Source organism: Pithys albifrons, chromosome 9 (genome assembly GCF_047495875.1).
Source record: "Pithys albifrons albifrons isolate INPA30051 chromosome 9, PitAlb_v1, whole genome shotgun sequence".
In the NCBI taxonomy this organism is placed as follows: domain Eukaryota; kingdom Metazoa; phylum Chordata; class Aves; order Passeriformes; family Thamnophilidae; genus Pithys; species Pithys albifrons.
This window is the reverse complement of record NC_092466.1, coordinates 17,850,501-17,858,456: the sequence shown is the minus strand read 5'-3', so window position 1 is coordinate 17,858,456 and position 7,956 is coordinate 17,850,501. Positions and strand designations below refer to the sequence as shown.

General features: G+C 43.3%; 1 pseudogene; it reads right to left on the bottom strand.

Moving 5' to 3' along the window:
• Window positions 1-849: 849 nt before the first annotated feature.
• On the bottom strand, window positions 850-4,486 carry LOC139675902 (D(1)-like dopamine receptor; annotated as a pseudogene).
• Window positions 4,487-7,956: the final 3,470 nt, after the last annotated feature.

The following is a 7,956-nucleotide window of genomic DNA, read 5'->3' as shown; positions in this document are numbered from 1 at the left end:
ATCTGAAATCCAACACAAGAGGCATGATTTTGGCAAAAGCAAACAACAGATGCTTCTGACAACCAAGTTGTGTAACAGGTTTCTCTTTTTGCTACTTAGGTCACCTGTTTTTCAGCGAAAGCTTAACTGAAGTGTTAAGGCATCAGCTTGGTATCACAGGCTTAAGGAAAAAATTGAGGTTCTGATACATACATACATACACACAAGTGAGGTATGATCTTGGTTTGCTTTACATGGGTATTTACACTGAATTCAGAACTTTTTAAAGTTGTATATATCTATAAACATGTGGATAAGGATGGGCTTTTAGTTAATTTGTTTTGGTTTTTTTGTTTGTTTGTTTGTAGTGGTTAAAGGAGCATAGTATTACATTGTCAGCAGAACTCTTAAGTAGAGGACAGAGAAGCAGAGCATAATGATGCGCCACTTTATATCTGCTGAACCCTTCAGAGAGACAGAAATGATCTCAAAGTTCCCCCAATATTTTCTCTGCTCCAAGCAATCCAACACCCATTTGCTCTATCTTTTATTGTTCTTCATATCTACAAGTAGGTAAACGGGTTCAGAGAGATGACCAGGTCACTTTTTATGTTGTGGGCCAGCTTGGTTTCTGAAAGGATTTGCTGCCTGAACTAGTAGGAGAAAGAAAGGATTGCAGCTGCATCAGTTGACAGCAGTTTAAATCTCTCTGGAGTTGTAGTGTTAGTGCTCAAACATCATCCTTCTGTAGCTTCAGCCTAATAATATATTTCTAACATTTGAGGATGAGGAAGATCCTAGCTCAATAGCATTAAGCCCAGATGCCAAAGTTAGACATCTGAAACTGTTTGGGGTCCTACACAAAACCAACTTAATTTTCCACAGTTTTGTGCAGTCTTTTAACTCAAGACAGCAATGTTTTAACAGAGTAATTTTTATTTAAGAGCCTAAACACAGATTCAGATGTATAAACCCAGGCTTCGGAATGAACACAGAAGTAAAACTACAAGCCTTTAAGACCAGGTCTATGAATATGTATGAAACCACAAGGGGGATGAAAAAAGGATTTTAGCAATGAAGATAAATAGAAGATAAAGTTATCTATGTAAGATCATATTACAGAGTCTCAAACTATGACCTCTTTTTATTTTCATCTAATTATCTCACTATTCTTAATAAATAGCTCAAGTTTGATTGAAGAGTGGGGGTAAACAAATGCATGGGAGATGTCTACTGTCACAAGAGTAGGGGATGATGATGGCCTTGGGAAGAAGTTAATATGCCTCTGCTATATGCCTTTGGAATGGTCTTCAAATGCCCATCCTCCCTCCGTGGTAAGAGCAACATTTTCTCATCCCTCTGAAATGGAACTTTGTTTGCTGGGGGACAGATGTACCTTACATGGAGGCAGAGCGAACTCTCCCTGTGGGGTGGCTGTGTGTGAGAAGAATGCAAATACTTATCCCTCTGAAACAAGGCAACGGGATCCCTCACACCAACCAAGTCCTGTGCAAGGGGCAACAGTTTTCAGGGATAGCTCTGTCTTGCAATCCAATTGCAAAATATCTGGCACCTGGCAAATCTTGGGGCTGCTCCCAGGGGCAGCCTGTGTCTGAGAAGTCACAAGTCTCTTCTCCATAGTCATCTCGCTGCTGTCCTGTTCCTGAAGGCTTATGGCATGTGGTAGGGGCTGCACCCAGGCACTGGTGGCAGCAGGAGGTACTGACAACGAGGCAGCTCCTTCCTTCTGACAGGTGGTGTCATGGTGATAGGAAACCAGCTCATTGCTGAAGTTGACCCTCTCCACAGTGGATTTGGGTGTGCCACAGCAGAAGCACCGGCAGCCCAAGAGGTTGCTGAAAGCCCTCCTAAAGTCTGCATAGAAAGCATAGATCACTGGATTCAATGAAGAGTTGGCCCAGCCAAACCACACAAAGATATTGAAGGTAGTTTGGCCAATGCAAGGTGACTATCCTTCATGGTCTTTCTCAAGCATGGGCTGGCAGAAAGGCAACAGATAGTTGAGCAGGAAGAATGGCAGCCAGCAGCAAACAAAGACTCCCATTATGATAGAGAGGGTCTGCAGCACCTTGGTCTCCTTGTGCAAGGAATTCCGCAAAGAGGAGGTGGGCTCCTTGTTGTGAGCTGGCCATGGCCCCCTTCTCTCTCAAGGGTGGAGATACGACAGATCTGGGCCTGAGCAATTCGGTAGATCCTGGTATAGATGATGATCATTATGACCACAGGGATGTAGAAGCTGATAAGGGAGGAGGTGATGGCGTAAGTGCGGTTCAATCTGACATCACAGTGGGGTGTCCCAGGCAGCCAGGAACCTGGATATCCCCTCTCCTTGTCTTTATGCCAGTGCAGCTGCACTGGGATGAAGGAGATGAGAATGGAGAGGGTCCAGGCCATGGCTATCATGGCACAGGCAAAGCGCTGTGTCATCCTGCGCTCATAGTGAAAGGGGCTGGCAATGGCCCAGTACCTGTCCAGGCTGATGATGCAGAGGTGGAGGATGGAGGCAGTGGAGCACATGATGTCAAAAGCCACCCAGGTGTCACAAAAGTGGCTGTCAAAGAGCCAGGAGCCTCCTGCCACCTCAGTGACCGCCTTCCAGGGCATCACCAGGAGGGCTACGCAGAGGTCCGAGAGGGCCAGTGACAGCACGAACCAGTTGGTGACCTTGGTGCGCAGGTGGCTGAAGCGCAGGACAGCCAGGCACACCAGCGCATTGCCCACCAGCGTGCTCAGCACCAGGGCGCCCAGCAGGCATCCGGTGAGGGCCCGCAGTACCAGCGAGCCGCCCCCCGCCGCCGTGCTCCCCACCAGGGACGCTCCCCGGGCCGCCGCCGCTACCACGGAGGAAGGGCCGGCCCCGCTGTCCCGGGACCCGCGGCCGCTCCAGCCAGCCGGAAGCTGTCCGAGAGAAACCCCAGCCCCGGCGCCGTCCGGGGCTGTGGGAGCGGCAGCCCCAGGGGCATCTCCGCCCGCCGCCTCCGCCCTCCTCGGTATCGCCCACGGCGGCGGCGGCGGGTCGGGCTGTCCGAGGCTACTCACCGCGCCGCTGCCGGCGCCGCCTGCCTGTCGTCTCCTCTCCCTGTCGCCGCCGCTGCTCCGAGGTACGAAGAGAGGGACGGACGGGCTGTCCCGCGGTGGGGCCGGGCGGCGGCGGCCCCTCGACAGCGGAGCGGAGCGGGGCCGGGCGGGGGGACCGGGAGCACGGCGCGTTCCGCCTGGGACGGAGCAGCAGCACCAGCGCCGGGCGGGATGGGGACCCCGCGCCGCCCGAGCCAGCGGGGCGCCGACCGGGACTGACGGGCAAGGTCCCTGGGATGGAGTGCCCTTCCCAACGGCACGGAAGGAGATCTCCCGACGGAATGGTTCTGGGAAGAGCCCTTTTCCAGTCCTCAGTCTCTACTTGCCAAAGTGCCAGGGGCGAGGGAGGACCTGGCGTTTTCCAAGTGTCTCCTTCTTTTGGAAACCACGATCACGTTTCACGTTTGTTAAAGAGCAGGATAGCACTTTGCGTCGGATTATGTACACTGATAATATCATCAAATCTGGGTATCAGAACCTGTGTTTTCAGCAAAACAGCATTGCGTCATTTATTGTTTGATTTGAAATACTATGTAAAGAAACAAAAAGCAGAGAAACATAAGATCTGTTTAAATCTGCATTTTGGCATAAAGTTGTTCATGCATTTCCTCAGACATAGCATCCAAAACCTGTGTCTTTATTTTTCAGCCAAGGGGTTTTCTGCTTTATTTCAATAGTCTTTAATTTGCTGATATAATAATATGCATATTGTTATATAAATGTCTTGCATATATTTACAGCTTACTTTCAATAAGGTATCCTAATACAGATCGAGTATAGTCCTTTATTTTTAAAGAATTTATATGGTCATCTGATCATCAGGAAAAAAAGAGACTGATATGAATAGAAAATATTAATAAATATAATTAATTGATATGGGAAACAGGTATTTATTTTTATATGAGGTATTTTTTGTTTCCTTTGCCTCAATTAAAACTACTCCAGCCACTAGTGCCAATACAAATAATTTTCAAGCCAGCAAGTATCTGATTTCCATTGTACTGTACAATATTCTTGGTAATTAGAACACAGAATGGAATTTTTTAAAATAAATTGTGAACAGCAAAGCTGGCATCTTACCCTGTCAGAAATCAGCACATTTAAGCTAAACTAGCTGGATTGTACCAGTTCATAACAGATTGTTAACATTTGGTCATGTTTTTAAGATCCTAATTTCCTTGTGCCTTTGAGACCACAGCCTCCATAATGCAGCCCACTGTTTTGTTCCTGCTATGACAGTGAAAATTGGAATACATTCCTTGTTAATGTGTCTGTAAGACTAACTTATAATTCAAACAATTGATCTGGAATATTCTCTAATGTACTGTGTTTAAACAGCACTAGCTTTAAAAATAACATAAGCTCTAAGATAAGAGCCAGCTCCGGATCTTGTCTTACTTGGACCCATGTGTAGTTTCACATACATGGATTTTACAACATCTGCAAACCACAGTAGGTCTCTGATGTTCATTCCAATGCTAAGGACTAAATCTTTGTTTGTAAGAATTATCTACACACTTGTTAATTTGACTAAACATATTTACTTTCATTTAACAATCAATAAAATTACCCCAAAGAACAGAATGTATTTGTGGAGGATTGTAAATGGGACAGCAGATGGACCTAAGGCAATACAGCACTGGAAAGGAAAAAGCAATGCTTTTGCATATTCAGCAGATAGTAGTACTGCAGGGCTCTGTGGTGGAAGGTAGCTGGTATTATCCATATTAAAACAACTGTTTGCAGTGTCTCTGTGTATCTCCAGTTCCCAGGATCTCATGCTCTACTAATATTTCTAGTCCCTCTTTAGCATGCATTATAAGGGAAAGTCTAGGTATTGTTGTTATTTAGTGAGCATGTCTGTGAGTGCCCTACATCAAATTTTGTGTCTAATGACCAAAGTAAAATCTCACTGAGAGGTAGATATCTCAAGAAGTTAATTTCCTATCATTGTAATTAAAGTAGACATCTGGGTAGAAGTGAGAACCCCTACTAATAACCTCACTGATAGGAAGGTTGCAGTGTGGACTCAACCCTTATTAAACACAAGAACATCTGCAGAGAGGGAGATGATGCGAAGGCTCTTACCCCAAAGAAAGCATCAACAGACACATTCTTCTTAGAGACCAGAGAATCCAAGTGGAATATCCAAATGCTGAAGAAACTATACAGTGAGTCAGTGGCAAAGACAGGAATAGAAACACTGCCCGGCTTTTATTCCTATATTGGGCATAATGGAGTGAAGTGTAAGCTTATAGGAGAGGGAGGAAAGACAGACATGGGGAATAACACAACACTATGTGAAAATTAGTGTGTGCAGTGAGTTGAAAATGCTGTAAACTTCGATTTTAAGGCATGTAGCTATTTCTTAAATTTATCTTATTCAGGATAGAACAGGAAGGTACCGAGCAAAATGATGGGAAAAAATATTGTTAAAATAGTAACAATAGTGGATAAAAACAGTCTCTTGTGACTCCAGAAGATTTGCAAGCTTGTTGCATCTGTGAAAAAATAAACATATCCAGAGACTATATATAAAACATATTGCAATATATATGTATGTATGGCCAAACTTCACAAATGAAGATTCGGGAAGGGCTTTCCCCATGTGGGTGTGCCCTTCGAGCCCGTGCAGTGGATTTTTCAGGTGAGGCACAGCGTGCGCAGAACTGGCCCCATGCAATATATATAATATCTTGTTATTGTTTGTGGGTTTTTTAAATGCAGTCACTTGTATTTAAAATCTTCCTTTCTCTCCAAGAAGAGAAAGAAGAGGTTTTTATAAGAAACCAAAATCAGTTTATTTCTCCCTCACCTTTCCTTCTCGCTGTAAAATTATCTCATCTTAGACTAAGTGCTCACATATTTATAGCACATATTACGATCAAGAGGAGTTCTGATTCAGAAATTAAAATTAAGCCTTTAGTGTTTTACTGTGATTACATTTGGACCTCATGCCTTGGTCTAGGTCCCTGATGTGCTGGATGGACAACTGAAGCAGTTTAAAACTCAGTGCTCAGCAGGATATAATATTTCAACAGAAGCATGAAGGAGGCTCCTGGAAGGGCACTGCAGTTCTCAGGTCCTGTGAATGACCCTCCAGCAGGTCAAAGACAGGGGCTGCTCTGGGCCTGTGTGCTGTGTGGTCTCATAAAGGCTGTAGGATGCAGACGCATTTATCTGCTGCCAATCATTGCTGCTTTGTCAAATGAATGTAATACCAACAGTGCTTAGTGAAATAGTTAATTTAATTTCAAGATCCTCTCCAAATAGGGGAGCATTACAACAATCAACTTCATGAAGTGGTGTCAGTTATTGGAATGTGATCACAATGTGTAAAGATGTATTGAGGTACTGGTAAAATGAAGCTCTGGATGCTTTGTCTTCCTTGCAGTCTGAAAAAACATTGATAGCATGTGAATCATACTAAACTGGCTTTTAAGATTAGCTTTACAGGGATTTTACACTCCCTCTAGGGATTGGTTTTAAAAGTCTTGGAAGAAAATGCCATCAAAGGCAATAATGTTACATCTGAAACCAGTATGATTATCTGTACATCCATCTATTCATCTCTGCATAGCTAAAGAAGCTATCCATTTTTTTACATATATGTGTGCACGTGTACACTTATAATCTTGGCTTTATATATTATATTCATACTTTCAAAGCCATAAGAGTTTTGTGAACTTGATCATATACTGAGACTGCTAATCCATTTGTATAGTGAATCCAGCATTTACTATTGAAAATAAAGGAGTTTTTATTACAGAAATAGGAACTGGAATTTGATGAATAATTGTTTTAGAAACCATCTAGAGAAGTTAAAGAATAACTAAATTGACATCTAACTATCAAGAACATGTTTAGTCTTCTCAGACTTAACAGAAATAACTTGAATTTGTGTCATCCATTACAAAGTCCTCTGTAGCTCTTCACACATTTTGAAGTTAACATGGTTCTGTCAGAGGTTTTACTAGGAGTTGTTTAGCAAATCAGCTCTTGAGTTTGAATTACCTTTAAGTAAGGAAGAATAAAAAATATGTAGTATCTAACTAAATTACTTTTCTGGGGAAAGTCCCAGCATCTTTCCCAGAGAGAAAGGCCAGAGACAGCCAATTCACTTTTAGGAAAGGCCCTCCAAGCATCGCTATATGATGGCTTATGAATACCAGTCTGTAGGGATGCTGTGAGCTTTCATGTGATCTAATTTGGAGAGACCCTATTTGCAGTTGGGATTTCCTGTGTAAGTGCATTAGGAGAAAAATAGCTATGGGTAAATAAATGGCTTTTCCACCACACTTGCTGGTATCACCATACCATGGGTACTCAGCAGTGCAGATGCTACCTTTTGTGTGCCTGGACCACTAAGTAGCTACACCAATTTTCTTGTGAGATAAATGGAAGGTGCAATATTTTGACCCTTCAGGTCCCACATAAAAGCTGCCTATTTTTGCTAGCAGCCTGACCACTTCATCTATAAATGCTTTCAGTGTTTTTGGGTATACCACCTGGACATGATGACACTAAGTCTTTTGAAATTGTATGATTGCTCTGGTTTATCTTGCAGATACTCTTCAGTTTGAGTGGATTACTGAAAAGATTAGATCAAGAGTTGTCATCTTTCCATTCCTTCAGTTTAGAATTGAAGTAGAGAAGATAACATTCCCCTTTGCAAGGCTGCCTAAATCTTTGATTATTCCCTATAACCTCTAGTGATACAGGAAATGCACAGATCCTTTTAGAACCATACCATCCCTTCTAATTGCTTTCTTATTCTCTGTCTGCTGTAGTCTACTATTTCTGAGACTGTTTTCAGTATTTGCTTTTGGAGCTGGATCTCAGAATTCAAAAGGACTGCATTTTGAGTAGACATCAATC